The sequence below is a fragment of the Aethalodelphis obliquidens genome, unplaced genomic scaffold, assembly GCF_003676395.1.
Source record: "Aethalodelphis obliquidens isolate GAN/ISIS:26980383/991018 unplaced genomic scaffold, ASM367639v1 scaffold16, whole genome shotgun sequence".
Taxonomy (NCBI): domain Eukaryota; kingdom Metazoa; phylum Chordata; class Mammalia; order Artiodactyla; family Delphinidae; genus Aethalodelphis; species Aethalodelphis obliquidens.
This window is the reverse complement of record NW_020837960.1, coordinates 16,546,224-16,562,501: the sequence shown is the minus strand read 5'-3', so window position 1 is coordinate 16,562,501 and position 16,278 is coordinate 16,546,224. Positions and strand designations below refer to the sequence as shown.

Sequence of the window (16,278 nt, the reverse complement as noted above, 5' to 3'; positions counted from 1 at the left end):
TTAATGTCAAAGAGTATTCTGCCTATGTTTTCCTCTAAGAGTTTTATAGTGTCTGGACTTACATTTAGGTCTTTAATCCATTTTGAGTTTATTTTTGTGTACGGTGTTAGGGAGTGTTCTAATTTCATTCTTTTACATGTAGCTGTCCAGTTTTCCCAGCACCACTTATTGAAGAGGCTGCCTTTCTCCAGTGTATATTCTTGCCTCCTTTATCAAAAATAAGGTGACCATATGTGCATGGGTTTATCTCTGGGCTTTCTATCCTGTTCCATTGATCTATATTTCTGTTTTTGTGCCAGTGCCATACTCTCTTGATTACTGTAGCTTCATAGTATGGTCTGAAATCCGGGAGCCTGATTCCTCCAGCTCCATTTTTCTTTCTCAAGATTGCTTTGGCTATTCAGGGTCTTTTGTGTTTCCATACAAACTGTGAAATTTTTTGTTCTAGGTCTGTGAAAAATGCCATTGGTAGTTTGATAGAGATTGCATTGAATCTGTAGATTGCTTTGGGTAGTTAGTCATTTTCACAACATTGATTCTCCCAATCCAAGAACATGGTATATCTCTCTATCTGTTGGTATCATCTTTAATTTCTTTCATCAGTGTCTTATCGTTTTCTGCATACAGGTCTTTTGTCTCCATAGGTAGATTTATTCCTAGGTATTGTATTCTTTTTGTTGCAGTGGTAAATGGGAGTGTTTCCTTAATTTCTCTTTCATATTTTTCATCATTAGTGTATAGGAATGCAAGCAATATCTGTGCATTAATTTTGTATCCTGCTAACTTTACCAAATTCATTGATTAGCTCTAGTAGTTTTCTGGTGGCATCTTTAGGATTCTCTATGTATAGTATCATGCCATCTGCAAACAGTGACAGCTTTACTTCTTCTTTTCCAATTTAGATTCCTTTTATTTCTTTTCCTTCTCTGATTGCTGTGGCTAAAACTTCCAAAACTATGTTGAATAATAGTGGTGAGCGTGAACAACCTTGTCTTGTTCCTGATCTTAGTGGAAATGATTTCATTTTTTCACCATTGAGGACGATGTTGGCTGTGGGTTTGTCATGTATGGCCTTTATTATGTTGATGTAAGTTCCCTCTATGCCTACTGTCTGGAGAGTTTTTTTTTAATCATAAATGGGTGTTGAATTTTGTCAAAAGATTTTTCTGCATCTATTGAGATGATCATATGGTTTTTCTCCTTCAATTTGTTAATATGGTGTATCACATTGATTGATGTGCGTATATTGAAGAATCCTTGCATTCCTGGGATAAACCCCACTTGATCATGGCGTATGATCCTTTTAATATGCTGTTGGGTTCTGTTTGCTAGTATTTTATTGAGCATTTTTGCATCTATGTTCATCAGTGATATTGGCCTATAGTTTTCTTTTTTTTGTGACATCTTTGTCTGGTTTTGGTATCAGGGTGATGGTGGCCTCGTAGAATGAGTTTGGGAGTGTTCTTCCCTCTGCTATATTTTAGAAGAGTTTGAGAAGGATAGGCGTTAGCTCTTCTCTAAATGTTTGATAGAATTCTCCTGTGAAGCCATCTGGTCCTGGGTGTTGTTTGTTGGAAGATTTTTAATCACAGTCTCAATTTCAGTGCTTGTGATTGGTCTGTTCATATTTTCTATTTTGTCCTGGTTCAGTCTTGGAAGGTTGTGCATTTCTAAGAATTTGTCCATTTCTTCCAGGTTGTCCATTTTATTGGCATATAGTTGCTTGTAGTAATCTCTCATGATCCTTTATGTTTCTGCAGTGTCAGTTGTTACTTCTCCTTTTTCATTTCTAATTCTATTGATTTGAGTCTTCTCCCTTTTTTTCTGGATGAGTCTGGCTAATGGTTTATCAATTTTGTTTATCTTCTCAAAGAACCGGCTTTTAGTTTTATTGATCTTTGCTATCATTTCCTTCATTTCTTTTTCATTTATTTCTGATCTGATCTTTATGATTTCTTTCCTTCTGCTAACTTTGGGGTTTTTTTTGTTCTTCTTTCTCTAATTGCTTTAAGTGTAAGGTTAGGTTGTTTATCTGAGATGTTTCTTGTTTCTTGAGGTAGGATTGTATTCTATAAACTTCCCTCTTAGAACTGCTTTTGCTGCATCCCATAGGTTTTGGGTCATCATGTTTTCACTGTCACTTGTTTCTAGGTATTTTTTTATTTCCTCTTTGATTTCTTCAGTGATCTCTTGGTTATTAACTAGTGTAGTGTTTAGCCTCCATGTGTTTGCATTTTTTTACACACTTTTCCCTGTAATTGATCTAGTCTCATAGCATTGTGATCGGAAAATATACTTGATAATCATATCAATTTTAAATTTTCTTAAATTTACCAAGGCTTGATTTGTGACCCAAGATAAGATCTATCCTGGAGAATGTTCCATGAGCACTTGAGAAGAAAGTGTATTCTGTTGTTTTGGGATGGGATGTCCTATAACTATCAATTAAGTCCATCTTGTTTAATGTATCATTTAAAGCTTTTGTTTCCTTATTTATTTTCATTTTGGATGGTCTGTCCATTGATGAAAGTGGGGTGTTAAAGTCCCCTACTATGATTGTGTTACTGTCCATTTCCCCTTTTATGGTTGTTAGCATTTGCCTTATGTATTGAGGTGCTCCTATGTTGGGTCCATAAATATTTACAATTGTTATATCTTCTTCTTGGATTCATCCCTTGCTTATTTTGTAGTGTCCTTCTTTGTCTCTTGTAATAGTCTTTATTTTAAAGTCTATTTTGTCTGATATGAAAATTGCTACTCCAGCTTTCTTTTGATTTCCATTTGCATGGAATATCTTTTTCCATCCCCTCACTTTTAGTCTGTATGTGTCCCTAGGTCTGAAGTGGGTTTCTAGTAGACAGCATATATAAGGGTCTTGTTTTTGTATCCATTCAGCCAGTCTATATCTTTTGGTGGGAGCATTTAATCCATTTACATTTAAGGTAATTATTGATATGTATGTACCTATTACCATTTTCTTAATTGTTTTGGGTTTGTTATTGTAGGTCTTTTCCTTCTCTTGTGTTTCCTGCCTAGAGAAGTTCCTTTAGCATTTGTTGTAAAGCTGGTTTGGTGGTGCTGAATTCTCTGAGTTCTGCTTGTCTGTAAATGTTTTAGTTTCTCCATCGAATCTGAATGAGGTCCTTGCTGGGTCGAGTAATCTTGGTTGTAGGTTTTTCCCTTTCATCACTTTAAATATGTCCTACCACTCCCTTCTGGCTTGCAGAGTTTCTGCTGAAAGATTAGCTGTTAACCTTATGGGGATTCCCTTGCATGTTATTTGTTGTTTTTCCCTTGCTGCTTTTAATATTTTTTCTTTGTATTTAATTTTTGATAGTTTTAGTAATATGTTTCTTGACGTGTTTCTCCTTGGATTTATCCTGTATGGGACTCTCTGTGCTTCCTGGACTTGATTAACTATTTCGTTTCCCATATTAGGGAAGTTTTCAACTATAATCTCTTCAAATATTTTCTCAGTCCCTTTCTTTTTGTCTTCTTCTTCTCGGATCCCTATGATTCAAATGTTGGTGCGTTTAATGTTGTTCCAGAGGTCTCTAAGACTGTCCTCAATTCTTTTCAATTTTTTTTCTTTGTTCTGCTCTGCAGTAGTTATTTCCACTATTTTATCTTCCAGGTCACTTATCTGTTCTTCTGCCTCAGTTATTCTGCTATTGGTTCCTTCTAGAGAATTTTTAATTTCATTTACTGTGTTGTTCATCATTGTTTGTTTGCTCTTTAGTTCTTCTAGGTCCTTGTTAAGCATTTCTTGTATTTTCTCCATTCTATTTCCAAGATTTTGGATATCTTTACTATCATTACTCTGAATTCTTTCTCAGGTGGAGTGCCTATTTCCTCTTCATTTGTTTGGACTGGTGGGTTTTTACCTTGCTCCTTCATCTGCTGTGTGTTTCTCTGTCTTCTCATTTTGCTTAACTTACTGTGTTTGGGGTCTCCTCGCAGGCTGCATTTCGTAGTTGCCATTGTTTTTGGTGTCTGCCCGCAGTGGCTAAGGTGGTTCATGGGCTGGGTAGGCTACCTGGTGGAGGGGACTAGAGCCTGTGTTCTGGTGGATGAGGCTGGATCTTGTCTTTCTGGTGGGCAGGTCCACGTCTGGTGGTGTGTTTTGGGGTGTCTGTGACATTGTTATGATTTTAAGCAGTCTCTCTGCTAATGTGTTCCTGTCTTGCTAGTTGTTTGGCATAGGGTGTCCAGCACTGTAGCTTGCTGGTCATTGAGTGGAGCTGGGTCTTAGCATTGAGATGGAGATCTCTGGGAGAGCTTTTGCTGTTTGATATTATGTGGAGCCAGGAGGTCTCTAGCGGACCAGTGTCCTGAACTCGGCTCTCCCACCTCAGAGGCACAGGTCTGACACCCGGCCAGAGCACCAAGAGCCTATCAGCCACATGCCTCAGAAGAAAAGGGAGAAAAAAAGAAATAAAGACAGAAAAAAATAAAATAAAGTTATTAAAATAAGAAATAAAAATAATTATTAAAAATAAAAAATTAAAAAGTAATGAAAAAAAAGAAAGAAAGAAGAGAGCAACCAAACCAAAAAACAAATCCACCAAGGATACCAAGTGCTAAAAACAGTAATAAAAAAAAAAAGGACAGACAGAACTCTAGGACAAATGGTAAAAGCAAAGCTATACAGAGAAAATCACACAAGAAGTATACACATACACACTCACAAAAAGAGAAAAAGGAAATATATATATATATATAAAGGAGGAAGAGAGCAACCAAATCAATAAACAAATCTACCAGTGATAATAAACTCTAAATACTAAACTAAGATAAACATAAAACCAGAAACAAATTAGATGCAGAAAGCAAACCCCAAGTCTACAGTTGCTCCCAAAGTCCACCACCTCAATTTGGGATGATTTGTTGTTTGTTCAGGTATTCCACAGATGCAGGGTACATCAAGTTGATCGTGGAGATTTAATCTGCTTCTCCTGAGGCTTCTGGGAGAGATCTCCCTTTCTCTTCTTTGTTTGCACAGCTCCTGGGGTTCAGCTTTGCATTTGGCCCCAACGCTGCATGTAGGTCGCCTGAGGGCATCTGTTCCTGCTCTTACAGGACGGGGTTAAAGGAGCAGCTGATTAGGGGGCTCTGGCTCACTCAGGCCGGGGGGGGGGGGGGGGGGGGTATGGATGAGGGGTGAACCTGCGGCGGCAGAGGCCGGAGTGACATTGCACCAGCCTGAGGTGTGCCATGTGTTCTCCCAGGGAAGTTGTCCCTGGATCATGGGACCCTGGCTGTGGTGGGCTGCACAGGCTCCCGGGAGGGAAGGTGTGGATGGTGACCTGTGCTTGCACACAGGATTATTGGTGGCTTCAGCAGCAGCGTTAGCGTTTCATGCCCGTCTCTGGGGTCTGAGCTGTTAGCCGCAGCTTGCCCCAGTCTCTGGAGCTCGTTTAGGCGGTACTCTGAATCTCCTCTTCTCGTGCACCCCGAAACAATAGTTTCTTGTCTCTTAGGCAGCTCCAGACTTTTTCCTGGACTCCCTCCCAGCTAGTTGTGGTGCACTAGCCCCCTTCAGGCTGTGTTCATGCCACCAACCCCAGTCCTCTGCCTGGGATCCGACCTCCGAAACCCGAGTCTCAGCCCCCATCCCCCGCCCGGCCCGGCGGGTGAGCAGACAAGCCTCTTGGGCTGGTGAGTGCCAGTCGGCCCCGATCCTCTGTGCGGGAATCTCTCCACTTTGCCCCCCGCACCCCTGCTGTGGCTGTGCTCTCCTCTGTGGCTCCGACGCTTTCCCCCTCAGCCACCCAGTCTCCGCCCGCGAAGGGGCTTCCTAGTGTGTGGAAACCTTTCCTCCTTCACAGCTCCCTCCCATTGGTGCAGGTCCCGTCCCTATTCTTTTGTCTCTGTTTTTTCTTTTTTCTTTTGCCCTACCCTGGTACGTGGGGAGTTTCTTGCCTTTTGGGAAGTCTGAGGTCTTCTGTTCAGTAGGTGTTGTGTAGGAGCTGTTCCACATGTAGATGTATTTCTGATGTATTTGTGGGGAGGAAGGTGATCTCCACGTCTTACTCCTCTGCTGTCTTGAAGGTCTCCTCGAGATCTTCTGTGGTATTGCCCACAGAAAAGAGTAGAGTTTTGTGCAAATAGTTATTGATACTAGACTCACTGGTATAAAAGCCCCAAGTATATGAGATTCCCCCTAACATTTTAGTATCTATCTTCCATGGAGTTTTATAAGAATGAAGAGCAGCAGCTGAACAATACTTTATAATTGGGGAACAATAGTGGCAGAGATGGTATTTTATGGTCAATGGTTTCGGTTAGAGGAAGTTTACAAAGAATACATTGGTGCCTGATTTTCCATTTTGAAATGAGGATGATTTTATATGTACTACTGGTTAAACTTATTTTGCTTTTTTCAGTCCATCCTAACTATTCATTTTTTTCCTTCTTTTTTGCATATTTGCTTAAGATGTTTTCCTTAAAAATATTAAAAGTAATAGATAAATTTTTTAACATTGTATATGCAACATCATAAGGACCTTAGAATGTTAAACTCTGAATCTTGCCTTTCGTCTTCAATGTGATTGCTGTGTAACATCCTAGTTTCACCCTGTGTTTACCCTCTAAAAATTAGTAATTTTTTATAGTCAGTGTTTACTTAGATTTACCAATGTATCTACTGATTTCTTTGCTCATTATTGATTCTTGCATTCTAATCCTTCCTCCTTGGTTTATTTTTCTTCTTTCTGCAAGAGTCTGTGAGTGGGAAATTCTCTTAGTCTTGGTTTGAAAATGTCTTTATTTTATCCTCACCTTTGAATGTTAGCTTAACTGGATAGAAAGTTCTAGATTAACAGATATTTTCCCCTATCATTTTGAAGATATTATTTCATTATCTTTGGCATCTATTGTTTGTAATAAGAAGCCAGCTTTGTATGTGTATTGTTTCTTTGTAGGTGAATGTGACTTTTAGGCCCATCCTTAACATTTGTAGAACCCAGTGCAAAATTACAAATGGAGGCCCACATATCATATGTCTAAAAATTTATGAGTTAAAAATCAAGCCAACAACTTGAATAAAATATATTCTATTGTGTCTTGACAAATACAGCTTTTTAATAACCTGGATGGCCAAGCCTTGAATTTAGTATTCTTGGAATCTTTGGGGTTCCATACTGGAACTTGGCACAGCAGGGAGGGAGTATCATCCTGGTCCCTGTCCCAGAGTTCACCTCCCATCTTTTCCAAACCTGGCTTCATCTCACACTGCAAGGAGCTTTACACATATGCTTGGGGACACTCAACTTCCAAGCCCTACAACAGTCCCTCCCTGACCACCCCATGGCCCTAAGGGTGTGCAGTCTGTCTTAGGGGGGATGGATATAGGGAAGAGGTCCATGCAGATCCTAGAAGTGGACTGGGAATTCCAGGGTCTTGGGCACCTGGAACATGGTTTGGAGGGAAGGGGCAAACTTTGGGTGGGCATGTTTCTTGATGTTGCAGTGACCCCCTTAATGGTTTCTTCCCATCCCGTCTTTTTCCTCACTATCAGAGAGAATTTTTTAAAAGTGCAAATCACAGCATTTTACACTCTTGCTTAAAAACCCTTTAAAGGCCTCCCATTGCATTTGAAAAAAAATCCTTTAAAAGGACTACAGATCTCTGGGTGGTACTTCAACAGGCTAAGCTCTTTGGGAAGAGCCTTTATCCAAGATGTTTCTCTTCCTAAGACACGCTCTCCTACCTGCTCTTCCCATGACTTCTATCGTATAATTTTTGGCTTAAATGTCACCTCCTCTCCAAGTACACCTTCCCTGTGTTTGCTATTACTGCATCTTGCTCATCTCCTTCAGAGTACAAGTCATGAATTTATTTTACTTGTTTAGTGTCTTCTCCTTCAAACAGCAATCTACACTAAAGAGACTGTCAAAGATAAGATTTCCTGGGAAGTCGACTCTGAGATGATTAGCACATAGAAAGTTTATTAGGAGGGACTCTAATTAACACCTATTGAGCAAAAGAAAGTAAGACTGAGCAGCAATCATTCAGGGGAGGCTGGCTTCCCAGAAGGGGGCTGACTTTCAGCAAACCAGTTCTCTTCAGCTGAAGCGATTCCTAAGAGGGCTGCAGCTGTGTTCTGGGCAGGGCGGTATCACATGCAGGACAGTCCATGCCTTGCGCCACTCAGATCCACTTCCTTCACACAAATCTAAGGAGCAGTTCCTTCAGGACACTGGGGTGCCATTTTTCCTTGGGAAACTTGTAAAGAGGAAGGTTAGTAAGATGAACTACACCCCCCCCTGCTGCTGCAGTTGGTCTTGAGGCTGCAACCAGTAGCCATCCTCTCCCTCCTCACTGTCAGTTAGCACCTCTGAAGGTTTAGGTGATTTACCCAGTGGAGTGACTCAGGCTCTCTAAACCCATGGGTTCCAGTTACTGTTTACCATGCCCTTCTCAGGCTGCACCTGCCGCTCTTGTCCATTTGTCATCAAAATTGCACAAGGCAGTACTAAAAGATGTCTAAGCTGATTATCTGGGTGCCCCAAACACATGCTTCCCTGCCTCCACTGTGTAACAGTAGCCCTACTGCCTCTTGATGGTAAGAGTCAATTACGCCCACCAGGATCTTACTCTTGCCTGCTGGTCCTTGAAACGAGGGGCCCAAAGTGCCTGGGTGGTGGTGTAGCCTAAAGTTCAATGGATATTCCTGCTGTGTTCCGTGGTAGAAATGTTCCCCCTCTGAGAACCAAGACCTTTAAACCTGTGGTTACAGTTGTGAGGATGAAAAAGCAGAAATTCCCCAAGTGGGTCACTGGAATTGATGGTAAACAGGGACACTCCTGCTTCCACACTTGGATCTCATTCCCAGGTATTCTGGGGATACAGCACCATATAATGGTGATTGATTTAGAGCATTACTGCATCCTTGAGGGTAGCACTTTATCCTCATAGGGTATCATCCCCAAGATGACGATTCAGCCAAGCTTTCAACAGGCTGCTCTATTGCTTATTAGGCCAGTAGCTTCTGGGTGTTTTGCCAAGGGATAGGTCCAGTGGATTCCACAGCCATGTGCCCACTGCTACCTCTCCTTTGTTATAAAGTGGATTCCTTGGTTGAATTCCATATTTAAGAAGCTCTTTCATCTGACAAAGGGCAAGGAAGCAATTCTAAACGGAGTGTATTGGATCACTTTTACACATAAAGGTGATCTTATGTGGGAGTGATATTGATACTATGAGAGGAGCAGTCTCATGTCTGGTCCAGGGAGCAAAGTAGGTTTATCTTTTTATTGTTTATTTATTTTTTTAACATCTTTATAGAAGTATAATTGCTTTACAATGGTGTGTTAGTTTCTGCTTTATAAAAAAGTGAATCAGCTATACATATACATATATCCCCATATCTCCTCCCTCTTGCGTCTCCCTCCCACCCTCCCTATCCCACCCCAGGTTTATCTTTTTATGCCACCTGTTCAGCATAGCGTCTGCCTCAGTGCAGGTGAAGATATGAATCAGCAGAGTGGTCTACTTTAGCCAGGGCTAAGATGCTTGTTTGTTTATTTAATGTGTTTTCATGGTGAGCAAAGGGAATTCATCTGGTTCTTGGGGTGAGGGAAAAAAGGAATTAGAATTAAAATTCTTTTCCTAGTCTCCATTATCACTTCTCTCAAGCTTCCCCCTGCCCTGCCCTGTTTTATGCCATGTTTATTTATCCCAACTATAAGAGCAGAAATTATTCCCAAAGTAGTTTGATCAATAAGGATTGAGGTTGTAAAACTCATTGTGACTGATCATGTTTACCTGTTTGGTTAAGCTAACTGAAAATCACGGTGGAATCTCCCTCTAGATAGAGTCTATATTTTATTACATTTGCAAAACCCTAAAAGTTATGTCATTCTCAATTCTCAGAAATAATGATGTTTTTGAGAATGTCAGACAGATTTCCTGACTATGAATTACATACACAGGTAAACAATCTTATATAGTGACCTAAATATTCCCTATTTAGCCATTGTAAGAGTTGGTGGTCCTCTGGCTTCTCTCTCTCAATCTTGACCAGCCATGAGAAGAGGGAGGGGCAGAGAAGAAAAGGTGGAGATAATCTGAGTGCTCCCAGCTGTTTTCATTCTCTCAGGAGAAATAACATTCAAGTCTTTGAGGAAGTAACTGAAATCCCTTTTATTTTTGCTTGCTGACTGTCAAGAACTTTCTAGTGACGCATGAAAAACAAGTGTCCGCCTAGGGGGACCTTCAGAAGATTTTCTTGGCAAAGAAAATTGTGTAAGAGGTGCACTCAATCAAGTCCAGCTGAAGGAAGTGGGGCTGGATTGGCTGACCCACACCTGCCCCAAATGACACCTACAGGAGAAGAGCACAGTGGAAGAAAAGGGAGCAAACAAAAGATGATGTTCTAATTTTCCATTTACTGAGAGATTACCTTTTGAAATGAACTTCTGAAGCCTCTAAGAGTGATTAGAATTGTTCTGTGTCCCACCCACCTTAACCCTTTTGTTAACTGTGTTTCCCTAGGTTCTTGACAGATGCTTTTCACCAGCATGGTCCTGTATTAGCGTGAACGCCAGGAGGAAGAGTCCTTGTCCTCGCCTGCCTTGGAGATAGAGCCCAGTTTCTTCTTAAAGTACTACTTGTAAATTGACAGACTTTTGCCCTGTAGAAAAAGGTTAGAGAGCTCTAAAATAATCTTTGGAACAACTAATTTTGCTGTTTTCAGATAACAATTATAGAGAGCTTCTGGAGCTGGGAAAAAAAAAAGTAAAAAAAAAAAAGAAATCACCCAGCACTAGTGCACAGGTCAATTTTAGGTGAAGAGCCTAGGATTTGTCTAATGGAAAGTTACTCAATCCAATAAATGATACTAATAAATGGCTAATTCTTTCAAGTACATTAACATTAACCTAATTAGGTTTCCTTTGTTCCAGATGTAAATGAGGTAATCAAGTCCAGCCAGTCAGGTGTTACTTGCTTTTCTTAAATAACACTGTTTCAGGCTTCCCTATCTTTGAACACACTGCTCTCTCTTCTGGAAGAGCCTTCCCTCCCTTTTTCATCTAACTACCACTTGTCCACGAAATTCACCTTCCCAGGAAGTTTTTTTCCTAACCCCCTGTATAATTCGTGGTCCCCCATATGTGTTCACTTAAGCATTCTGTATCACACTTTTCACCCTGGACTGGAATAACCAGACTACACCTTCCTTGAGATCAGCAACCACGTCTTATTCAACTTTTCATCCTCTAAGATGCTGCAAATACAGCATCAGGCACACAATAAGCAGTGAGTGCTCAGGAAGTGTTCGATGACGCAAACCCCCATTTTTTCTCAAACATGTTTTATTGAAGCAATTTTGATCAGGTTGATACCTAAAGAAACTGACTTCAGTGTTTTGAGAAAAGTAGGCCTCTTTTAGTAAATTCACTGAACCGCTACCTTGGTCAAGCCACTTCGTTCAGTGGATATTAAGGGTCTATCACGTGGACCTTCACTCAGTGGATGTTGAGGGCCTACCACATGGACCCTCCTCATTCAGTGGCTACTAAGGGCACAGAAATAAGCCCAGAAGTCTTGTTTTAAGGAGTTTATAATCTAGGGAAGAAGATAGGGATAGATAATTTACTTCTTAGAGGAAGTGAACAGTACATTTTTGAGCAATGTGAGATTTATGTATCAGAATATGTACAAGGTCCTGGAAATCAGGGAAGGAGTTACATCTGACACCATCTGAATGAACTTCAGTTGCCGATGCTGTTGAATCAGGAGGAGGATGCAGGGTAGGAAGACAAGAGTAGGTGGTATTTGACCTGGATTTTGAAAGATGAGTAGGAGACTGATGTGTACCTTGGCGTGTTGTTAAAGATAACAAGGGCTCAACAGTGGTTAAAGCAGTAAGAACAGAGTTTATTCAGGAACTATTGCAATAGGGGAAAAGAAACCTCAGTATACAACTGGGCTCAGTTCCCCTATTGCAATAGTTTTTGATTAAAATCTGTTTTTACTGCCTTAACTACTGTCTGGTTCTGGTTTTCTTTATGGGAGGAGAGGGTGCTGACTCAAGGCATTTCAGGCTGAGGCAAAAGAATGAACAAACATAAAGAGGAGTAAAGCAACTGAGGGAAAAAGTAAGTAATCTAAAGAAAATTGAGCAGTCAAAGAAAACAGGAATTCTCTGCAGCCAGAGCCTCCAGGAGTACTGCACAAGCGCTGGAAGATGAGGAAAAGTAGGCTTCTTTTAGCTTAGAAAATGCTGTTTTCCTATTTAAATGGGGAAAGTTTAAACAAAATTGCTTGGAAAGTTATGCCAAGAAGTTGGGACTTTATACTGTAGAGCCAGGGAGTTTCCAGAAAGCTGTGCAGTACTTTATAAAGATGACTGTGGTCTCAATAGATGTTAGGCTGCATGAAGCACCAGGAAGCATCTCCACTCCCAGCCTCGGTTTACTCATTTATAACAAGAAAAAAAAAATGGGTCTTTTGCTGTCTTAGGTCCCTTCCAATCTTGACAGCCTGCTTCCCCGAGGTACCGCTTCCTTCCTTCCATTACCTGGGCCCTGTGCCTCACTCCCTCCTTCCTTCTGATCTTGGTTCAGTTGCCACCTTCTCTATTCCCGGGCCTTAGGGGCTTTTCGACCGGTAGATAAATGGGGGGATGGTGGGGGCGTTTCTGGAGTAAAACGAGTCTCTCCTCCGAGGCCCTTTGTTCCCTGCAAGCACCACCTCAGTAATGCCCACGTGGGTAGGGCGCGCTATGGAGCAGGGAGAGGAGTTTCCAATTGCATGTCCGTCCTAGGTCCCTTTGGGGTGGCTGGACGGCCCTCCCCACGGCCAATCAATCATCCAGGGAGGGCGGCAGGAGCCCGCCCCTCGCGCGTCCCTGGTTCCCAGAGAGACAAAAGCCTTTGAGTCTCGGCAGCCACCGAGCGCGAACGCGACTCTCCGCAGAGCCTGGGGGCGGATTCGGACGGCCAATCGGCTTCTTGAGGAGTCCCGTGCCCGCCGGCCCAGGGCCGAGAGACTACAGGATCCCAGCCTGCCCGGCGAGCGGATTTGCCCGGGGCTGGCCGAGCCAGCTGGGAGGCGGTATCACGTGAGGCGGCCTGGACCACGTGACCCGGCAGCCCGGCCCCCGGCCCCCGGCCCACTCGCCAGCTCCGCCTTTAAGCCCGCCACTCGCTGGGTCCCGCAACGCTTGCGAGGTCCTCCCGGCGCTCCCGGCTGCTGGGCCTACATGGACGGCGCGCGGCCGCGGCTGGCCTCCCAGGTAGCCGTGGGGAAGGGGGGGCGCGGGCCCGAGCTCGCGGAGGCCCCTTTCGCCCCTGCCTTCTCCTTGCTCCCCCTTCCCCGCGGGCCTGGCCGGCGCGCCCTGTTACTCCTGCGCCCTCCCTCCCGCCCTCCGGCCCGGGTCCCCCGGCCCCCCCGGCCCCCCGTCCGCTGGGCGCTGCATCCGGGCGGGTGATGGGGCGGCCGGCTCCGCACTGTTAGCGCCTTTGCTAGCGTTTCTTCCGACAAGGAGGGGGGACAGGGTTGGGAGAAGGTCGGGAAAGTTTTCCCTACTCCCTCTCTTTTTTGAGCTTCAGGGACGCGGTTTTGCTCGTAGCTGAAGTCTGTCTCTGCTCTCGACGCTGTTTGCGTGAGAGGAGACCTCCCCTCCGACTCTCCCGGTCCTCCCTCGGCCCTTAGCATCTCTTCCTCGCCTCCGAATGTCACAAACTATATTCTACGCTGTTTCCCTTTCCCCCACACCACGGAGTCCACCAAGGGGTTTCACTTAATAGGGACTTTTATCCAGGAGTGCGATGAACCGAATGAAAAGACATTTCTTGTCCTGCCTCGGGTAGACTACCTACTCTATTATATTTGAGATGAACATCTAGGCACGCTCTGGTCTGCTCTCGTAAGTAAGCTTTTTGTTTATATTTATTTGTATGTGAGACTCTCCGAAGTCATCTGCTGCAGAACTCTGCACCTGGGGATTACAATTTTATAAAGCAATATTATAACACTTAAACCCCCCCCCCACAGATTCATAGTCTTATTTGTCTTTGGCCTTTTCTTTTTGGGGGAAGATTATAGCCCTTGGAGGCAAATACTATGAGTTGCTGAAGCTGGTGTGCGTTGTGAGCTAGTAACATGAAAATACCAAGGTATATAATGCTGAAAGTAATGGAAAAATTATTTAACCCTGACAACAGTTTATAGTGTGCTTTAGATTTTAGAAAGTATCCATTTGAAGTGGGCGCTGGTGAATTTCACCTTTTTAAGCTGCTTTCAGGGTTGAATATGTAACTGTATATTTAGGTTCTATTAATATAGCAGTTGATCTGTGGAATGGGTATCTTTTAATCCATTGTGAAAATACCAGTCCATTTATTAATACTTCTAGACAGGTCCTTTTTTTCTACCCTGCAGCATTTCTCTGGAAGAGGGGATATTAATCTCTAAAGAGATTTCTTCCACGGTGGCTTTTATGTGTGATCCAAATGATCAGGTTCTGAGAACTTCGGAAATCAAATAGCCATAAAAACCAATGCAATCAAGTTTGTAGCTTTAAAAAAATTCTTTTAAAATTTTTAAAGCGTTGCCTCTGTGTTCCAACAAGAGCTTGGCTACATCTTAATAATCAGCAGTTCAAGCTGAGGAGTCTGAGACAGTGTCCTCCTTTATCTGAAAGTCAGAGTGGGGAAGATGAAACTGAAGGGAAGTCAAAGACCTTTATTATTATTTTTTTTTTGGAGAAAGCATCGCTCTTTATTTTTTAAAATTTTTTTGAATTTTATTTATTTAATTTTTAAGACCTTTATTATTATTATTATGCTGTTCCTTCTGTGTGTACTACATTAAAGAGTAAGACAGGCATGGGAAACAAGGTTTGGACCCTCAAGGAATCTAGAATCCAAGCAGAAGCATAAAGAAGAATGTACATTACATGTAATTTATATCATCTAAAGATAACAAGTTAATATTTTGGGGTGTAAGCCCTTTTTTTAAATTAATTAATTTATTTTTGTCTGTGTTGGGTCTTTGTTGCTGTGCGCGGGCTTTCTCTAGTTGCGGTGAGCGGGGGCTACTCTTTGTTGTGGTACGCGGGCTTCTCATTGCGGTGGCTTCTCTTGTTGCAGAGCACGGGCTCTAGAGCCCAGGCTTAGTAGTTGTGGCGTACAGACATAGTTGCTCCGCGGCATGTGGGATCTTCCTGGACCAGGGCTCGAACCTGTGTCCCCTGCATTGGCAGGCGGATTCTTAACCACTGCGCCACCAGGGAAGCCCTGGGGTGTAAGTCCTTTTTATGAGACAGATTTACTGGGTTGCTGTGTTCAGATAGTGAGATTCCAGATTGTAAGAGATACTGTGATATCCAAATCTGGTTCATTCCTGAGCCTAGGAGAGCCAGTTACAAAAGTTTGAGTATTGAAGAATTTACAAATTCTTTTTATTTGCAAATCTATTTGCTTCTTGAGTTTAGATAGAGTTTGGATAGCAAGAATTCAAATAGTTGGGGAGACCTCTATGTTTTCTAGTATTAGATATACTTTAAAAAATGATATCATACTCATGCATACATAATATATTGTAAAGTGTGAAATGACTTCAGAAAATGATGAGTCTCATCTGGGGAAGATTATACTCAGACCGTTCCTGAAGGATGGTCTCTATTTATCCCACAACCCCAGAAAAGATTCCATGGCTTTTCTAAGCTTAGCATTCCACGGGGGAAAAAGAATATTTTGCCCAGGTAGTCTTTTTCATGCTTAAGAAAAAGTTCTAGTTTGGGAAATAGACAAAGTCTATCCCCTCTCCAGTGCTTCAATCCTGAACTCAAGTGGTATTGTGTAAAACATTCAGTAATACTGTTTACAGCTGTGGTAGAGGTGTTTTCCAAAGATGACTGCCAGCAATTCCTCCCATCCCTCCACTACTGCTTCTCCTCCCATCAAGAGATGCCGTCTGTTTCTGCTCCCTCTGAATCTAGGCTGGCCTTGTGACTGACTTTGACCAGTAGAATGTGGTGGAAGTGATGTGTGCCAGTTCTGGACCTAGTCCTTAAGAGGCCTGGCAGCTCCAGCATTTACTCTCTTGGAGGCCAACAGCTTGTACAGAGGTTTGGGCTAGACTAGGTGGAGAAAGAGAGCCCACCTGAGAGAGATATGCGAGCAAGACCTGTTTCAGCCCTAGTTAGTCAAGTTCCCAGTGCCTGTGACCCCAGCTGAGCCCAATCAAAACACAGAATTGAGAGAAATAGCAAATTGCGGTTGTTTTAAGCCACTGAGTTTCAGGAATGCCATATTACTCAGCAAA

General features: G+C 42.6%; 2 protein-coding genes across 10 annotated transcripts in view; both read left to right on the top strand.

The window, feature by feature from the left end:
• EBPL (EBP like) overlaps positions 1–10,855 on the top strand; it is a 103,877-nt gene extending 93,022 nt beyond the window's left edge. The window contains exon 9 of the transcript XR_003434756.1: positions 10,498–10,855. The gene's annotated coding sequence lies outside the window, so the exon portion shown is untranslated. The remainder of the gene's footprint in view (positions 1–10,497) is intronic.
• Positions 1–16,278, top strand: part of RCBTB1 (RCC1 and BTB domain containing protein 1) — a 65,590-nt gene that overhangs the window by 2,422 nt on the left and 46,890 nt on the right. For 3 of the 9 annotated variants that reach the window (XM_027116338.1, XM_027116336.1, XM_027116331.1), the window contains exon 1: positions 13,124–13,243. The exons of 2 other annotated variants lie outside the window; for them this stretch is intronic. The gene's annotated coding sequence lies outside the window, so the exon portion shown is untranslated. Of the gene's footprint in view, positions 1–13,123; positions 13,244–13,771; positions 13,877–14,048; positions 14,127–16,278 lie in introns of those variants that run through there. 4 more of the 9 variants (XM_027116339.1, XM_027116337.1, XM_027116333.1 and 1 more) reach the window with 2 other exon arrangements.